This window comes from Heloderma suspectum, chromosome 7, assembly GCF_057233095.1.
Source record: "Heloderma suspectum isolate Gila_16-S chromosome 7, 16-S_ref, whole genome shotgun sequence".
Taxonomy (NCBI): domain Eukaryota; kingdom Metazoa; phylum Chordata; class Lepidosauria; order Squamata; family Helodermatidae; genus Heloderma; species Heloderma suspectum.
Genome location: NC_139464.1, coordinates 119,016,981 through 119,036,723, shown reverse-complemented (window position 1 = coordinate 119,036,723; position 19,743 = coordinate 119,016,981). Strand labels below are relative to the sequence as shown.

Genomic DNA, 19,743 nt, shown 5'->3' with positions numbered 1-19,743 from the left:
ACAATCACTAGAAATAGCAGAGCAAGTAGGATAATTGTCCATGAATGCCAACCAACAAAAAGTAGAAATATTGGCTTTCTATATTCAATGAAGTCGACCTTATTCACTGGGAATGATACCTTCAACTCTTTATTTATTTATTTATTTATCCCATTTATAGAATGCTTGTCTATATCTAAAAAAGACATCTTAAGACAGTTTACAACATAAAACTTTTAACATTAAAAGATCCAGATTAAAACATTTAAAAACAGAAAATACAAAACATCTCTACTAAAAACATTTAAAATCGAAAGATAAAATCCTCAATTAAAATATTTAACATCAGAGAACTCGTTGCATAGTTAACATTCAGAATGACTATAAGATGCCTACAATTTTCTTTCATGTTAACACCAAGTAGTAATATGATTATTTATCCGCAAGTGCTACTCTACAAAACCATGTAGTAAAGGATACGGTTTTGCACAGAAATGGTGCTTAAACAAACAGTCCCAGATGCTGTATTCGTGCCGTGAAGTAACAGTAAAATAAAAGGAGTCAGGAAAAAAGTAGAAGGGAAGAGTCAATTTTCAAAAGAATTTTCTAATACAAGGGTGAGTAACTTGTCAGCTCTGAGTCAGCATAGTTAATGATGAGGGATGATGAGAATTACAGTTTGGAGGGTCACAAGTTGCCCACCCCTGTACTAGTACAATTTTTTGAACTTTGAATATAAGGCATTATAATTAATTTGAGATGCAAGGCTTGTAGTGCAAAAATGATATGAAATTCTACAATGCACCAACTAATTTTTAAACAGGAGCCATGCACTGACTTACTGTCCACTTCTCCTGGTTGGGGTGGGACTACCATGATTTTCAGAGTCCTCTCCCACAAAAAACAAACCTGTCAATTCCCTTAATTGTAAAGAAGTAGTTCTGTTTGTTTGTTTCTGTGAATTACAGATGCTTTTGGTGGCTGAAGACCCTAAGAAAGCAGGCATCGCAAAAAGATGGCTCAACTAAGGTTATATATAAAACTCTAGATTCTTTATATATTTTACTTTCTCCCAGCCTATTAAGATTGAGAACAGCCAGCCCCAACTGCACTAGAAATCTGCAGGAATGAGGATGGCAGGGCAAGAGAAGCTTGGGCAAGAGAAGTTTGGTTCAGCCTCCACTCACTCCTTTAATTTATTGATAAACTACATTAGTCAAAGATAAATGTCTTAAAAATGAGCCCTTGATTGGACAAGTGAGCTTTTTAGAGGCCCCACTGAGAAGATTCTGACTGATTCTTTTAAAGCTTTCCAAATTATGGAACAAAGAGCTATTGTGACCAGATTAGACCTGCTAAGGAAAACACTCCTAAGCAATGGGTGGGGATAACAGTTTTATTTCTCCCCCACCTAATCTCCACAAAACTAATCTCAATCTGAAACCAAATCCATTGAAACTCACTTACATGACAACAGAAATTACCAGGTTCTCATAAGAATCTGCTTTTGGAGGTGCATGCAACAATCCAAAGAATGCAATTACTGCACACTGCAAAGCTCACTGCAAAGCACACTTAAGCTGATTTGCCCTTTATGTGACATATAAAATGATCAGCCATTGCTTAGGAGAGATGCATGTGCCGCTTTGGACGTGCTCTGACAGATCCTGAAGTGTCCTGAGCAGTACTGCCATGAAGGACCACCTTCTCAACTGCCAAGGAATTTCCCAAATACGCAGGAAGTGCCCTCTTATTTTAGGTGGCTATGTTCTGCATCTTACCTGATAAGCACCCAAGTGCTATTAGAAGGAATGATGATTTTATGATGCATAAGAGACCTCCAACAGAGTTCTGATGCTGTTCACACTGGTAATAAATTGTCAAAGAGCCGTTTGCCTGTGCCTGGAAGCAAGCCCTTGAGAACCCTCAGGCTGCTGAATGGCATGCTATCAGGTGTGTGATTGTGCTGGAGAAGCTGTGCAAGAGTTATCCCTGCACCCTCACACCCAGCAAAATCATGGTGGTACTGAATAGGAGGAAATTCAGGGAGGCAGCAGTGATGAGCACCTCTGGCAGGCCCATATGTGGCCTATTCCTATGTTGGCCTATGTTTGCAATTTTGACACACAGTGGCAAAGAGCTGACCCCCACCCCCCATACCTATTTCAAATAATAATTTCTCCAGGTTTATGGCACTACAGGCTTTATGCTGCAAAAATACACAAGTAAAAATTACTTTTAGATTAATGACTTTTGATTTTAAATGATAAATTTAAGGTATAAAATAGCAAAGTATGTAGGTGTATACCTAATTTAATCATCATCACCAAGTTTCATTTCTACTCTCCTAAGTTACTCATTTTTATTTACAACTTATCAGCTGTAACATTGGTTTGAGTGATAACAAGAGGCACGAAGAATAGCATATATACAACTGACAGGGCAATCCTACACATCTACTCAGAAGTAAGTCCCATTTAGTTCAATGCTGCTTATTACCACCAAGGTAAGTGTCTATAGGACTGCAGCTTCAGTTAAGTGCCTTAAACGACATACAAGTTAAACATCTTGTTGGGTAGGACAACAGCAACCATGTTGTTCTGTTACAGCAAAAGACAAAGGCAGTTTCTTCCCTCTGTTCAAGGAGGACAGAGTGCTAAGGCCCCACATTTGGAGACAACGGGGCATCCAAAGCAAACCTTCAGGTGGGAGGGAGGTTGACCTGCCCTGCCTCTCTGTCACTTTTGCCCCAGAGCAACAGTGGCCCCATATAGGCTGCCTTCAGTCAAGACCCTACACTCCTTCCCACAAAGCACTGAGTGACCCAGCCTCTGGTGTGAGTAGTCTGTGTAGGGCGACATGGGTCACTGGATACCCCAATAAACGAAGAAGACTTCAAATGGTCATGGCATGGCCAGATGCGTTGTAGCCTGGTGGCAGGGGAGGATCAGTGTGAACCGATGCTCTCAGAGCTTCTGCAACATGTCTTCTGCACTAAAAAGATCAAGAATTGTGTGGCACGTAGCTAGTTCTCATCAAGGTATGACCTTTCTCAGGCAAGAACTTACTATTTTCTGCATCTTGTCTAAGAAAGCTCATGCCACAAGATCTTTAAGTATTACAGGGATCTGGGTTTGTTGTTTTTTACTACAGAACATTTGCTCTTCACTCTGGTGTTTTAATCATTGTTACTACGTTATACTCTACAGGAAATAATTCCACTTCATCTTTTGCATTTTGCCATTTTTCAATCACATCTTAGTCTCTCTTTTCTTGTTATTTATAGATAAGGCAATATTTCTCTGCACTCTTCCTGATCTCCATTTTTCAAATCCTGTCTCTTGCTTCTATACTGTGTCTCTCTCTACTATTTATCTACTGTTCTTTAGTTTACATTGTTTCCTGTTCAGTTTTTCTGCATCATTCACCTCAAGATATACAGTGTGTTTCCCCCCAAAGATACCTCAATTTGATGACCTCTTGTAACTTTTCAGCCTTACTGAACTACAGCCTTATACTGAAGCCAGTCACTGCTTATGTACAACATAAAATTGATAAATAGCTGGAAACACATAGATAGAAAGATGGAAATTAAAAGGTTAATGTGTGGAGGAGACAGATGCATTTCCAAATGAGATTTGCAAATACATAAAATGCTGATGATGCAAGGCGAAGCAGAAAAAGATGAAGATTGTATCAACTGAAACAAAGAGACATATTGAGGAGGAAATATAGCAGGTATATAAGCTAGTAGCATAAAGTAGGTTCAACCGTTACCAATTTTTGTGTGTGTTTTAGTCTCTTATGCCAAGACAACCATATTATATATCAATGTTTTAGCCTTCCCACATTCAATTAAAAGATTAAACAAGAGTTGTCATATATTAACAAGCTGGATTAAGAAGCTTCTTTGTAAATAACATATTTTAGTGAATGTTGAGGAGGAAAAGCCATTAAGGGCACAATCCTATGGATTTTTAGACAGAAAAAAGTCCTACAACTCCCAGCATGCCTCAGCCAGCATGACTAGCTGGGGCATGCTGGGAACTGTAGGACTTTTTTCTGTCTAAACATGCTTAGGATTGCGCCCAAAGAGCCAGTGTGAAAGAATGGTGCAATTGGATAGTTCAAAGCTAAAAGCATTTCTCATACTTATTGATCAATTGAGAACCAAACTATACATGGAAACAGATGTGAGGGAATGTGTTTCTGTCTCTTTATTATTATTATCAAATTTAAAATGCAGGGGGACCAAACGTATCCACAGCACATTTTCCCTCCCATATAACTTTAATAATGGAAACTGCCCCCCTTCCCAGCGGTTTGAGAAATAGTGCACATATGGTTTTCATAGCAGGGAAAATAGCAGGTGGGAGGGAAAAATTATCAGGAAAAAGTAAAGGGGAAGTATTAAATTCCCCTTCCCATTGTGCTGCAGTCCCTATCCAGATTGGAGCACTTCATGGCTACAAAAAAATAAAAAACATGGAGGTGCATTAACATATCTCACTAACCTCATCTCTTTTGTCTTGACCCTGTCGTTTGATTAAGGTGGGCAGGTTACTACCTTCTGAGACCTGCCCACAACCCATCTATGTGGCTGAAGAGAATGTAATGATTCTCATGCACAGTTCATGAACATGGGAATCTGTGGACTGGAGCAAATAAATATTAACGGTCATGTAAGCCAAAGTGCTACCACCTTCACCTCAATCCTGTCAACACCAGTCTCTTGCCTGGCAACAGAGTTCACTGCCTCTTCTAGGGTATGAAGCATCTTTCTCCAGAGACTGCTTGCAGAGTACCATTCAGTTCCTCACTCAGAGCCCACCACTATTTCTTGCCTTTCAGCAGCAGCTGATCTCTCTGAGGATGTCAACTTTTGGTATCACTTTGGCAAGGGTGTGTGTGTGTGTGCATGTCTGTCAGACCAAAGTTTTAAAACCCATTATTGGCTTTTCTGCAGCCTAATAAATAACTTAACCCTAATTTATGGAACTGACATCAGTACTGTCATGAAGGATGGACATTTAGGCACGTGCAGTCTGAGGTCAATTTTGTACATAAATACCGGCAGAATTGTAAGAATAACTGCCTTTTAGCCATTACAGCCTGAGGTGAAAACTTAAATGAAAGAACCTTTTTATCAGGTGTAATTTTAAGTTGAAACTATTTCTAGCACCAAAACATACACTTATAAGCCAACTCATCAAAATTTGACGGCATTATGCATCTGCCATTACTGTCAATGGAAGTTAAACAAGCATCCTGAAGGGAGAACCAAGTCTTTGGGGACATTTTTAAGCTTCCATCTATTAGCGTCATTTAAGATTTCCCCCTTTTCTTTTCCACTCCCATATGTTTCCCAAAGACAGAACTGCTATAAATTAGCTTTCAAACCTACAGTACAAACCTAGGCAGCTTTGTAACTACATACATTTTTTTTTAACCATTTTGGGTTTTGAACAGTTTACTGACATTAATGCTAAATTACAATTAAGTGTATTGCCAGATTTGCAAGACAAGTTACGAAGGCAAGTGGCTATTAGATAGAAAATCTGGGTATCTTGCATTCATGCTTGTGAGGAGGAACAGAAATGTCAGTTATTGCTTGGATCTAGAGTTAAACAGTGCAGCCAGTTGTAGATGAGTTACAATGCTATTCCAGTGAACTGTTCAACTATCAACAATAGGAGTGTTCTTCACTTTTAAAGAAGGTAGGATCTACTCACTTTTTGGTAGCCCCACATCATAAGATACTTACTGAAGAATAAGCAAACAAAATGGAATTGGAAAATGAAAGTAAAACACAAGAACAATCTGAGGGTGGAGTCTTTAGCTTCAACCCAATATAGTGAAGACTTAAAATTTAACGCTATCACTTCCCATTAGTACGTGACTTAGGCCCCATCTACATGAGCCCTTCACTCTGGGGTGGCTGCGAGTCAAGGTCCTTCAGGACAGACGACGCAGTTGCCACTTCACAGCCATCCGTGGTTTTCTCCCAGAAAAGGCAGATTTCCAAGGAGGCATTTTGCTGCGATGGTTTTTGTTTGCTGCGGGTTTCCCACAGTTGCGAGCTGCCTGTCCCTTCCCCAAACTGACTTCGCATTTTGCAGTGGGTGTGCTGTAGGTGTGCGTAGTGCTTGCGTCACTCTGTGATACCCCTTAACTCCCCCCATCCCTTCACAGATGCACGGTTACAGAGGCACAGAGAGGCGTTTTCATTTTATTTAATCACACTTTCGCACATTTTTGCAGCTTCATACCTTCGCAATGGTTGCTTTTGGACTCAGTGCCCAAGGGCTGGGGGGGGTGTGACTTGGGGGAGGACCAACTTCACTCTGGCCACCATTTCAGAATGACGGGTAGGCACGTACCACTCACGCCTTGTGAGTGCGAACCATCACGAGAGTCTCAGGCTGGGGAACTGACAAACAGTTGGCGTGGAAATGAAGCACAGAACACCCCCTTTTTACCTAATGAGGGATGGTCAGACACAACGGAACCCCGAAAATACAAAACAGCCACTGAAGTGTTGCACCCCCACACTCACAGGACTGCACAGCTGTGCATTAAAATATAATGGCCAAAAAAGGGCATGGCAGAGTCAGTTAGGGATGCCCACCATAAATCGTGAGTGTATCGCAGCAGAAGCTAATTTGAAGCTGAAATGCTGCGCAGTTGCAATGGAGAGAAGGGTGAAAGTGGTGCCATGTAGATGGAGCCTTAGTCCAGTAAGGTACTGTGTGGCCATAGACCTCAAGAGTCCTCTTCAGACACAGAATGGAATAGGGATATGCAAACATCAGCCTCTGTGATCAATGGGAAGTGTGGTGCCTAAGGATAGGCCAGGTACTAAATACCAAGAGCCTGGCCAACCTTCTGCTACTTGGACTTGAAGTTTCAGATTCCAGATCAAACCAGTGACCTCAGGCATTCTGAACCAGAGAACTGACCCTCCAGGTCTAGATTTAGTTACGGTCACCGACAGTCCCAGGATGACCCTGACAATCTGCTGTAAGGGAGCAATCACCATAGAGTTGTCGTTGTTACTGGTGGTGATGATGACGTTCTCTTTATCAGACTGACAGTCAATGGAATTTGTTCAGCATGGTCATCTTTCCTTGGGCATGAAGCAATCACCACCTACCCGGGACCTGGAACTTTCTGTGTTCAAGGCAGGCACTGCTACAAACTGGTAGCTGAAGAGAAGAATATAGTTTTCATGCACTAATTTCTGTTCTTCACTCTCTAGCTGAGGGTTTCACCACACAAATCCTCTTGGTAGGGAACAATACAGATATATCATTGCTGTTCTGAACCTGCACTTTCACTGCTTAATTTTTCCTAATATGGTTCTATCACCAGCCTTTGCAACTTATGTTTGGATCTATGACTCCGCCTTTTCTAACAATGTTTGTTTGTTTATTACATTTCTATCCCGCCCTATATCATTAAGATCTGTTTTTCTGTTCTGTTTTTCTGCTAGAATCTGCCTTGGTCCAAACTTCGGCAGCAAGACTTTGTGTCTCTTTCCTCCCAGCTCATCCCTTCCCTTATCTTGTCATGCCCCAGTTCCCCAACAACCTTTCTATGGCACTATCACTTTTTTTTTTTTACTTGTCCTCTTATCTCTGGAAATAATTTCATGAACACTATCCACACTTTCACTGATTTCTCACTTCCCATTTCTGATCACTCATAGGTTTGTATCTCTCCCTACTTTTATGTTATCAAGCATTCCCTTTCCCTACTTTTGTTTAGCTTTCTCTCTTTAGCTCCCCAGGAACCTTCCATTTAACTGCAACATATATGAACACCTGTGACTGTACATAAATTGTTACCCACCAAACCCAAACACTTTTCTGACATCTATACTGAGCCTTTAGGATGGGAATCCATCTCCATTTTATATCTGTAAAACAAGGGGGGGCTCCAAATCTAATTAAGCCCATACATAAAACATTGTAGACAAGAAGGATAACACTGTCTTGAGAAGTCATTATAAATCAGAGACTAATTCCATGCAAAATGTAATAGGAAAACAAAGAAGTCGGGCTTGTAGAGAATGATTAATTCTCTGCCAGTGTTCTCCATCAAGATGATACCTAACCATCTATTTATTTAATGACTCCAAATCCACACATTAAATGTTTTCCCTAAGTCACTCTGAACAATGACCACATTGCAATAAAATCAAAGTGGTCCTCCTTTGACTGAGCTAGACGTTTTTGTTTATTTGTTACAGCTCAAACTCTAGCCTAGTTTTGAAGAACAGCCACTTTGCTTGATCCTTGTCAAGCGTAAGGCACTTTTTAATGCCATTCATTCTTTGATTAGTTTCAAGTTATACGGGAGTGGGGGGGATCTTATGTTACAATAATTATTTTATTTTAAACTCACATGGAATCATTTACAAAGTGAAGTTTAAACAGAAAATGAATTTTGCTGCCAAAATTATGCCTTCTGGCTCATTTGTAATTTTTACAAGTGCAACATCATACTTGTGGTCAAACAAGAACTGATATAGTTTTCAGTTATGAATTCCATAAGGATAGCTATGTTAATGTATTGTAGCAACAGGAACAAATAATCCTGTGCCGTGGCACCTGAGTCCAGAAAGCCACGATGAAAATTTTAGTCTTCCAAGCACTACAGGTCTCTTTGTACTTTTCAGACAGACAAAAAATGCATATAACAAAATTATTCATGCTTTCATTAATAAGCCAACTTCAGCAATAATTTAGAGCATTAGTCACTTAGGCTGCAGCACTATACACATCTACGTGGGAGTAAGTCTTATTGAACTCAACAGGGTTTGCTTCTGAGTAGACATGCATAGGATTGCATTGCAAGGCTGCAATACTATGCACACTCACCTGGGAGTAAATCCCATTGAATACAGTAGAATTTACTTCAGAGTAAACAGGCATAGGATTGTGCTGCCAGATAACTGTTACCAAGTTCCATTTGGAATTATAACTTTATATAAATTACTCCAATTCGTCTGTTTCAACTGCATCGAAAAGAATAATGGCTGATTCTTCACTTTATCCTAATTAATTAAGTTTGTAAACTTTTAAAGTTCCACCCAACACAATATGAATTTATATAGTCCTTTAATTTTGAAATTTAAAAAGAAATGCAGGCACATAATATGGCTTTGTCTTCTTTCTGTTCTCAGAACATGATAATTTCACAGTTTAATGGTCACCTGATATATACAGATATAGGATTAGTACAATATGTTATTTAAATAGCACAGTGGCAATTATTTACTGAGGAACAAGTAATCTTTTTAGTACTACATTACATTTTCCCAAAAATTATCTATAATATCACATCAGATTTGCTCTGCAGTCTTACAATGTAGTTAGTTCCTTCTTTGGAAACAAGTCTATTTTTTGTCTTTTCATTTAAATTTATTTTCTATTTCATTTTAATTTATTTCTATGAAAAATGCAAAAGAAGGAGTTAAATAAAAGTGTATCTGCATATGTGTGTGTGTGTGTGCGCGCGTCTGCACGCTTGCGCGCGCACTCATGCTCCAGAGGTCTTTCATTACTCCTAAAAATCTCTTCATCTAGCAAAAAGCATCTGATTTCATTAAAGTAACATTACATATATGAGGATATAGTAAAGCTTTTTAGTTTGAGCCCAGGAAATGGTTTGGGGATCAAATAAATAATTCTCTAGCACAGGTGAAGAAATTGTGGATCTGATCACTGCTTGGATGGGAGACCACTTGGTGTCCTACATAAGCTTCTGAGGTGTCTAAAGAAAGAACATAACATACGTAGAATAAATACATAGGCAGTGGCCACTCCAGATGGCTTCTTGTATGCAACCCTCCCACTCATGAGACATCCCAATGATAGGACATTACCATTCATGCAACAGCATGCATGACTGAGGGTGGGGAAGATGCAGTGGTGAGTAACTGGATTGGCCCCTATGAATTTGTAGACCATTAACTCACTCAATTGAGGGAGATCAAAAACATTTCTTCATGTGAAGTGTCCTCCCACAAGTGTCAGTCACCTGCTGGGGGAGAGGATCTATCCAGCACTGATCATCAATTAGGTGAGGAATTTGAAACTAACATGCACATGAGAATGTATTTTTCTCCTGAAATTTATGTACTATTATTATCAATTTTTATTTATGATTGGAAGCCAGCTTGAGTGCATTTTTTCTTGGTAGAAAGATGGGGTAAAAAAACAATCAAACAAACTAACTTTTTTTTGTAAGCACTTTGGAGACGAGCGTTATCATTTATGAGTTTTGTACAGTGTCTATGCACTGTCAGAATTAGTTCAAATGTGTTAAATGGTTGAAATGTAATAATTTCATCTGCAGTCTGGCTTGGTACCATTACATAAAACTAAGACAGTGATGTCGATGAGTAATTAATTTAATGAGTAATTAATGAGAAATTAATTTAAATGTTTACATTTAGAAAATTCAGGCAAAAATATTTAACCATGACTGAATTCACAGTCAGTTGCACACACAACAGAGAAGCTCTATTTTCAGTCAAAAGGAACATCCAAGTATAAAAAGCTAGTTGGTGGTTTCAAAATATATCATGACAGTCAGCTAAGACTTTTAGGGTGCAATCCTATAGCTTCTGCCTTTGATGATTATAAGCCTCCGAACTCAGAAGCTTGCGATCATCCAAATGCAGAGTGGGAGGTGTGGTGGAGGTGATCATCACCTCCCTGACCTCCTGTTCTGTATTTTAGCTAGATGGGCTTCCCCCCACTTCCCGTCTAGCTGGAGTGTTCCGGAGGGGGAGGGAAGGAGGCTGGAGAGACCTTGGGATACCTCGTATTCCAGCCTCTCCCATCCCCTTCACAACCGCCGAGATGCCCCCTCTATCCCCTCTCCAAGATTGCTTTTCTGACCTCGGAGAGGCAGAACTGTGCCAGCTGCAATGGGAAGGAGAGCAGATTCCCAGCCTTGAGGTCAAAGAGCTTGAGGGGCCAAAGTATCCTATGCCCCCACCCCCAGATGCTATCTAGGGGCCATAGGACTGCTCTCCCCGGCTGCATCTCCCTACCCTCTTCAAAAATCCCATGTGCAGCTCAACATTCATCTCACCACTCTCAACATCTAATAAACCCCACAGCCCTCCAATCCCACCCCTACACCACAATCCTGGATCCTGCAGGTCCTACCTACAGCAGAGCTTGGCGGACTTCAGGCTTGCAGAATCAACTTTGTTTTTTTACTAGAACTCTGAGATCCACCAACTGGAGCCAGGTGCAAAAGATATACACTTGGAATGAAATAATTCGGAGTCTAGGAATTTGTTTTGAGCGCTAGAACGTAAAGAAACTCACAGCCCTTCCACATAAAAATCCACTCCTAGCTGTGCGAGTTTTCTTCATTTCAGCAGTATAATTTAGATGAGGATTCATTTTGTTGCTGCTATTGTTAAACAATGGGGAGACAGAAATCCTTGCTGATCTACTTCACATGAACCAAAGATCTACCAGTAGGTAGATCCCAACCTACTTTCTGCCCACTCCTGCCCTCCAGTGTAGAGGTACACATCTGCTCCCCCTTGCTGACTTCAGTCCTTGTTCCCATACAACCTCATTCCCTCCTAGCCCCCACCCCACTGTTAGTAATATAGCCTCCACAATTAACTGCCTTACTTTAGAAACAGGAATGAAATGCACTAATGAATCCGTTAATCCAAGACGCCACTCCGCTCGAAAACACGACATCCTGACCTAACGCATCACATATCTCTCCAATCTTTAAATGTACACTTCCAAGAAAGGTTTATACTGCATCCTTAAGCAGTTTGAAAGCTATTTCAACTGTTTGAGCTAAATCTACCTCCCTATAATTCAATATCATTGACTCTTGATCAGCAGGGGTCAGCTGGGCTATGTCACTTCTTCTATAACTTCCCTTCCCACTAGGTGTGAGAAAGAAGGGGGCGGGGACTTCATGACTAGGGTTAGATAGTTTTTACATAGAAATTGTCCTACACCTATTAAGTGCAACAATAATGCAGAAAGGAGCTTAATTAAACAGATCCACGTTTACAAACCATTCTACGTACTCAGATCTTTCAAAAATCCACTTTTATTTTAACTTAAACTCCTTCCACACCCAGACTGCAAATTATGGCATATTGGAAATGTCTTTTATACCAGCACAGCAGGTAATAAAGGAAAAGGAAAATTTCATTAAAGCTATCTTACACATCCGTTTTGTTCTGAATTTGGCCTTCCATTGAAAGGCTGTCAGAAATGATTTAGCATAAACTAAATGGTACTAGCTGACTTTAGATGCTGTATTATCATAAGATGAAGCAATTATGTCATGATGACCAAATATTATTTATATAATTCTTAAGGTATACAGGACTGTGTGCAAAAATAAAATCAACAGGTTCCTGTCCAGGCAGCTCACAATCTAAACAAGGCTGACATTAATAATAATGCATTCTACAATAAAGTAACTCTCGATTGTGTACAGTAACTTCCCTTGATATCTGTTGTTGCCTCATCTACTGGAGTCAATCCGAGATGTTACAGACAAAATTCAGCAATGCAAATGAGAATTGTGTACTTATTACGCTGAATTCTATCTTGATTTTTTTTTAAATCATAACCAATGTGATTATTATTTACTTACTGCAGTTACAGTCTGCCTTTCTGAGAATTCATCAGTGAGGTGCAGCTCAGAGCTTGTTCAACAGAAAACATATGATATGCTACTTCTCTCAAGTCACACAGACGATTAATGTCTTTAAAAGGTTATACTAGTACAGTGGGACTACAACTACTGATCTTCACAATGAGACCAATAATTCCTGAGTGCCAAAGAATCGATGGTTTCGAACTGTGGTGCTGGAGAAGACTCTTATGAGTCCCCTGGACTGCAAGGAGGTCCAATCAGTCCATCCTAAAGGAAAGCAACCCTGACTGCTCATTGGAAGGACAGATACTGAAGCTGAAGATCAAATATTTTGGCCACCAAATGCAAAGAGAAAACTCCCTGGAAAAGACCCTGATGCTGGGAAAGACTGAAGGCAAAAGGAGAAGGGGACGGCAGAGGATGAGATGGCTAGATAGCATCACCGATGCAATGAATATGGACTTGAGCACACTTCGGGAGAGAGCAGAGGACAGGAAGGCCTGGCGTGCTGTGGTCCATGGGGTCACGAAGAGTCGGACATGACTAAACAACAACAGACTTAATCTACAGGGGTAAACATTGGCAATACTGTAAATGAGCAAGCTGTACTTTTTATCAGTATTTATAGGACTGGATCTTAATATCCAAAAACCGAATTCCTAACTAATAAAAGCTATTTTAGGGTATCAGTATCAACTTTGTGATATATCCCTCAATCACATTGCAAATAATACTTCTAACATCTTGTAAGCAATTTTTCGACACCACACTTCTTAAACCTTAAGGGGGAGTGTGTCTGTCAATGCATATAAATATGCAATGTATTTATTTATATACGCATACAATATACATTCCCTGCAGAAAGAAATATTAAGGTTGCACTTTAATAAAAATTGCCTGTCATGTGAGATAATGAAATAAATCTGGAGAGGACAGCTTAAACATAACATTTACAGCACCATGGCTAAATTACAGTCTAACTTATACCAGCATTTTGCCATACTTAACAGCATATGGCACCATCCTTAATAAGATTTCAAGAAAGACATTTATTGAGGCCAAAGCCTTAAAAAAAAGTATGCATTTATGTGTCCAAAATTTACAATATGTTGAAAACATTAATTGCTTCTTTTGTTGTTCCACTATATCCTACTATCCAGTAATAGTTGTTCCTACTATTCTACTGCAGATTATTAAATTCTAGTATAGCCCCTCTTTTACTTTTACCAAAAGGTTCAACAGTGTCCTGCTACCTTGGACGTGGATATTATACAAAATAGTATTTTTTCAAACATGCCAAAAGGTCCTTTGTAATTATTCTTAGTGCGCTCCAGGGGAAAGCACTTTCAACATGCAATAACCTCAACTTGATTGAGTCTTCTAGAAATGCAGTAACAATTGTGTGTTACACCATGAGTTAATCTTCTGTTCTGTTAAACCTGAAACTGAAAAAGCCCTCTGAAGAACATGGAATATCCTAGGGTACTCTTCTCTGGCAGGGAAAAGGTATCGCCTACTGATTCCAAACAGATAAGACAGCAGTTTGCTCTACTAGACAATTTCCCTTTCTTGTGGCATGACATTCAGTACAAATTCAATAAAGCCACACGGAAACAGCACTAGCCTAATCTCCAAGATCCCAATCCTGCTAAAGTTAGTAATGTGTTACTTCCAGGTACGTACACTTACCTGTAACTAAATCCAACTGAATTCAGGACTGGGCTGTAGGTCCCACTGAACACACCATTATTCTCAGTGTACTTGTTCCATGGGTTTCAATGCCTGCTTACCCAGAAGTAACTCAGATTTCCACGGGCATCCCTAATGACTACGCACAGGATTGCAGTTTCCACCAAGATGGTTCTGATTTCGATCCATTATTCAAACACTTCTTTGTATATGTTATTATACAAATAAAAGAAACGCATACTCTGGAGCTACAAAAGCGCAGGGGTGGGAGGCGTGCGTACGTGCGTGTGGGGAGGGTTGGTGGTTGTTTTGTTTCTTTTAAATAAAAATACTTCGGAGTATTGGCAAAGTCCGGATTTCCCACTCTCGCTTGAGCAAAGCAAACTCACCGTCGAACAAAACACAGCAGATCGGCGAGCGGCATCAAACGAAGGCAAGGAAGATACGTTCGGCGGCCGCGCGCGCCCTAAATCGGCGAGGGGGCGGGGGGCACCCAAAAACGGGGGTGGGGGACACAGCCCTGTCCGTCAGCCGGCTGGAAAGCGGCGGCGTAGCCCCCCGGAGCGGATGGGGCTCCGGCGGCGGGCGCGCAATGCCTCCTTCGCCCTGAGGAGCCTCCCCGGGAACTCCGCAAACAAAAGTAACTTCCGAAGGGGCTGCGCCAGGCGGGACGCGCTTGGGGAGGCCACGTGCCAAGGACGCCGGCTTTGTTTTGGCCGGGGCTCCTCTGCCCGGCGGCTCGCCCGCCTCCTCGTTCGGAAGCCGCCGGCTAGCCACGAGGAAAAATCTAGAAGCGGGAAGACCCCCGCGGAGGGGGGCGCGAGGGGGGCCCGGGGAGAAACGCGCGGCAGCCGGGCGGCCAGCGCGGCGTCTTACCTGGCAGCCCCCGCGCCGAGCGGGGCCGCGGGCGCCGAGGGCGGGCGCCGAGCGGGGCTCACGCGCGAGGCGGGCTGGAGGCGCGGCGGGCTCGAAATGACGCCGACGCCCCTGCTAACGGCGATAACGGCAATGATGCGGGGCGCGGGAGGGGCGCTCCGGTTTCCCCCCGGAGCGAGCGGCAGCCCTCCGCCCGCTGAGCTGCGCGCAGCTGCGTCTCGCCGCCTCCCTCCCTCGCTCGCTCGCACTCGCGCTCTAGCTTTGGGGCTCCCCCCCGGCCCCCGTCATTACCATTTCAGGGGGGCGCACGCTGGCTTCTAAGGCGCGGGGGGGGGGCCAGGCCCTCGCCGCCCTCCCTTCACCACCCAGCAGCAGCCAGCCTCGAACCCGGGCTCGATCGCGTTCCCACCGCCTTCCGCGGCAGGGGACGCGCGACGCCGGCTAGCCCCGGCCGCCGCTTTCGTCGCCCTGGCACTGAACGGGGGAGCCCTTCCTCCCGCCACCCCAGCACTCACTCTCCTCGCAGAGCTCGCTGCGCAAGGCTGGCATGGAGAACGCGGGTCTCTCCTCTCCCTTTCCTCCGTCTTCTTTTAAAGCAGGCAGTCATCTCTGGCAACCCAGCTCCGGCTCTCCCCTCCCCCTTCTCCGCCCCCACCTCCTTCGGGGGCCCCGGTCGCGAGCACCCCCCTTCCTCCACCCCCCATTCACACGCGCACAGACGCTTCGTTGCGCAGATATGGGGGGAAATGGGGAAGGATGGAGAGGAGGGCGCGTCCTTGTTCTCCAGTCAGCTGAGGGGGGAGACTCCAAGAGGGCAATAGAGATTCTCCAAAAGTACGGGGTCTTCCCCCGTTGTGTGCTCGAGGTGAATCGGGACGCCAGTAGCCGAGATCACGGTTCTCCACGTTAATCCGAATTGGCTCTCTCGGTTATGTGTAGTCCGGGTCGGTTCCCACTGCGGCTCTTCAGCGTGCGGTTACCTGCTACACCATGCTGACTTCCAGCGGTTGGGGCCACGTGGTGAGGAAGTTGCGTGAAGGCGATCAACCATATTATTTAGTGCTATGCTACATTTTTATGTTACCTTGCTGCCAATGTATTCAAGGTGGTTTCCAACGTTGAATAAATGGTTTCCAATCTAACAGACGCAACGCAAAAGGGGAGAAACGCATGCACAGCCCTCTCTGCAGGTACAGCCCAAATCATAGAATAGTAGGGTTGGAAGGGGCCTATAAGGTCATCGAGTCCAACCCCCTGCTCAATGCAGGAATCCAAGTCAGAGCATCCCTGACAGATGGCTGTCCAGCCTCTTCTTGAAATCGCCACTCAGATTATGAAATGTACTGACTGGCTTTAACCAAGTGGCTGTGGATTTGGGGTTTTTATATCACGCGGGATTATCAGGTCTTTTAGCATGCTACTGCTGTGAGTAAAGAGGTACGCTGAGAATGGTGCACAGAAGAGGCGACGTTCACACAATGTGCAGACAGCTTACCAGTGGCTGGAACTCTTCAATGGAACAACACCGCAGAGGGGCTTGGAGAACTGATCCTCCGTCACTCTTCCAGATTATTTTTGTCTCTATTAAGCCACTTTCAGACATGACACTAAAAGTATCTTCAAGGCGCTGTTGCACTTAATTGTCCATCCACATGTGTGAATGTTGTTAATGTGAGATTGAATATAAGCCATTTTCACATTTTTAAAAAATCCTAATGTAGTAGCTGCAAAAGAAAATTAAACATCATTTGTGCAATGATTTGAATCCCCCGTATTACCTAAAATAAAGCACTGGGCAGTTCATAATCCACCTTTCTTCAATTTTTGAAAACAGCAAGGTAGTCTCAAGTTATTTATTTATTTATGTGTAGGCCATGCTTTCTCTCACAAGACATTGAAAGTACATACATTAAAGTGCCCCTTCATGGATCACTGCCTTGTTGTGGCGAAGGGGCTTGTGTAACTCAGTGAAGCCATAAGCTATGCCGTGCAGGGCCACCCAAGACGGACAGGTCATGGCAGAGAGTTCTGACAAAATATGGTCCACTGGGATTGGAATGCTAAAGTAGGAAGTCAAGAAATCACCGGGATAACAGGCAGGCATGGCCTTGGTGTACAAAATGAAGCAGGACAAAAGCTAATAGAGTTTTGCCAAGAGAACATGCTGATCATAGCAAACACTCTTTTCCAACAGCACAAGAGGCGACTCTACACATGGACGTCACCAGATGGTCAATATCGAAATCAGATTGATTATGTCCTTTGCAGCCAAAGATGGAGAAGCTCCATACAGTCAGTAAAAACAAGACCTGGAGCTGACTGTGGCTCAGATCATGAGCTGCTTCTTGCAAAATTTCGGCTTAAATTGAAGAACGTCGGGAAAACCACTAAACCGTTCAGGTATGACCTAAATCATATCCCTGATGAATATACAGTGGAGGTGAGGAATAGATTTCAGGGATTAGACCTGATAGACAGAGTGCCTGAGGAACTATGGACGGAGGTCCGTAACATTGTTCAGGAGGCAGCAACGAAATCCGTCCCAAAGAAAAAGAAATGCAAGAAAGCCAAGTGGCTGTCTGAGGAGGCTTTACAAGTAGCTGAGGAAAGAAGGGAAGCGAAAAGCAAGGGAGAAAGGGGAAGATATACCCAACTGAATGCAGAGTTCCAGAGAATAGCAAGGAGAGACAAGAAGGCCTTCTTAAATGAACAATGCAAAGAAATCGAGGAAAACAACAGAATGGGAAAGACTAGAGATCGTTTCAAGAAAATCGGAGATCTCAAGGGAACGTTTTGTGCAAAGACGGGCATGATAAAGGACCAAGAAGGCAGGGACCTAACAGAAGCAGATGAGATTAAGAAGAGGTGGCAAGAATACACAGAAGAACTATACAGGAAAGATCTGAATGTCCCTGATAGCCATGATAGTGCGGTCACTGAACTTGAGCCGGACATCCTAGAGAGTGAAGTCAAGTGGGCCTTAGGAAGCATTAGTAACAACAAAGCTAGCGGAGATGACAGTATTCCAGCCGAGCTATTTAAAATCCTAAAAGATGATGCTGTTAAAGTGCTGCATTCAATATGCCAACAAATCTGGAACACTCAACAGTGGCCACAAGACTGGAAAAGGTCAGTTTACATTCCAATTCCAAAGAAGGGCAACGCCAAAGAGTGTTCAAACTACCGCACCATTGCGCTCATTTCACATGCCAGCAAGGTGATGCTCAAAATCCTACAAGCTAGGCTTCAGCAGTATGCGAACCGAGAACTACCGGAAGTACAAGCTGGGTTTAGAAGAGGCAGAGGAACTAGAGATCAAATCGCCAACATTCGCTGCATCATGGAGAAAGCAAGAGAATTCCAGAAAAACGTCTATTTCTGCTTCATTGACTACGCTAAAGCCTTTGATTGTGTGGATCACAACAAACTGTGGCAAATTCTTAAAGTGATGGGAGTACCAGACCACCTTACCTGTCTCCTGAGAAACCTGTACGAGGGTCAAGAAGCAACAGTAAGAACCAGACATGGAACAACCGATTGGTTCAAAATTGGGAAAGGAGTACGACAAGGCTGCATATTGTCACCCTGCTTATTTAACTTATATGCAGAGTACATCATGAGAAATGCCGGGTTGGATGAATCACAGGTCGGAATTAAGATTGCTGGGAGAATTATCAACAACCTCCGATATGCAGACGATACCACCCTAATGGCAGAAAGCGAAGAGGATCTCAAGAGCCTCTTGTTGAGGGTGAAAGAGGAGAGTGCAAAAGCTGGTTTGAAACTCAACATTAAAAAAACTAAGATCATGGCATCTGGCCCCATCACTTCCTGGCATATAGAAGGGGAAGAAATGGAAGCAGTGACAGATTTTACTTTCTTGGGCTCCAAGATCACCGCAGACGGTGACTGTAGCCATGAAATTAAAAGACGCTTGCTCCTTGGGAGGAAAGCTATGGTCAAGCTAGACAGCATAGTAAGAAGCAGAGACATCACCTTGCCGACAAAGGTCCGTCTAATCAAAGCTATGGTTTTCCCAGTAGTAAGGTATGGCTGTGAGAGCTGGACTATAAGGAAGGCTGAGCGCCGAAGAATGGATGCTTTCGAACTGTGGTGCTGGAGAAGACTCTTACGAGTGCCCTGGACTGCAAGGAGGTCAAATCAGTCCATCCTAAAGGAAATCAACCCTGAGTGCTCATTGGAAGGACAGATACTGAAGCTGAAGCTCCAATATTTTGGCCACCTAATGCGAAGAGAAAACTCCCTGGAAAAGACCCTGATGCTTGGAAAGACTGAAGGCAAAAGGAGAAGGGGACGGCAGAGGATGAGATGGCTAGATAGCATCACCAATGCAATGAATATGAACTTGAGCATGCTCCGGGAGAGAGCGCAGGACAGGAAGGCCTGGCGTGCTATGGTCCATGGGGTCACGAAGAGTCGGACACGACTGAACAACTGAACAACAACAACAACAACATTAAAGTGCCATAAAAATACAAAATGCAGAGCTTAAAATGTAACCCTAACATATAAACT

General features: G+C 42.9%; 1 protein-coding gene across 3 annotated transcripts in view; it reads right to left on the bottom strand.

Moving 5' to 3' along the window:
- Positions 1-15,489, bottom strand: part of MPPED1 (metallophosphoesterase domain containing 1) — a 130,363-nt gene extending 114,874 nt beyond the window's left edge. The window contains exons 1-2 of one of the 3 annotated variants that reach the window (XM_084811855.1): positions 15,208-15,489; positions 7,016-7,184 (exon numbers count right to left, since the gene is read on the bottom strand). The gene's annotated coding sequence lies outside the window, so the exon portion shown is untranslated. Of the gene's footprint in view, positions 1-7,015; positions 7,185-14,720; positions 14,940-15,207 lie in introns of those variants that run through there. The other 2 variants (XM_084811853.1, XM_084811854.1) reach the window with 2 other exon arrangements.
- Positions 15,490-19,743: the final 4,254 nt, after the last annotated feature.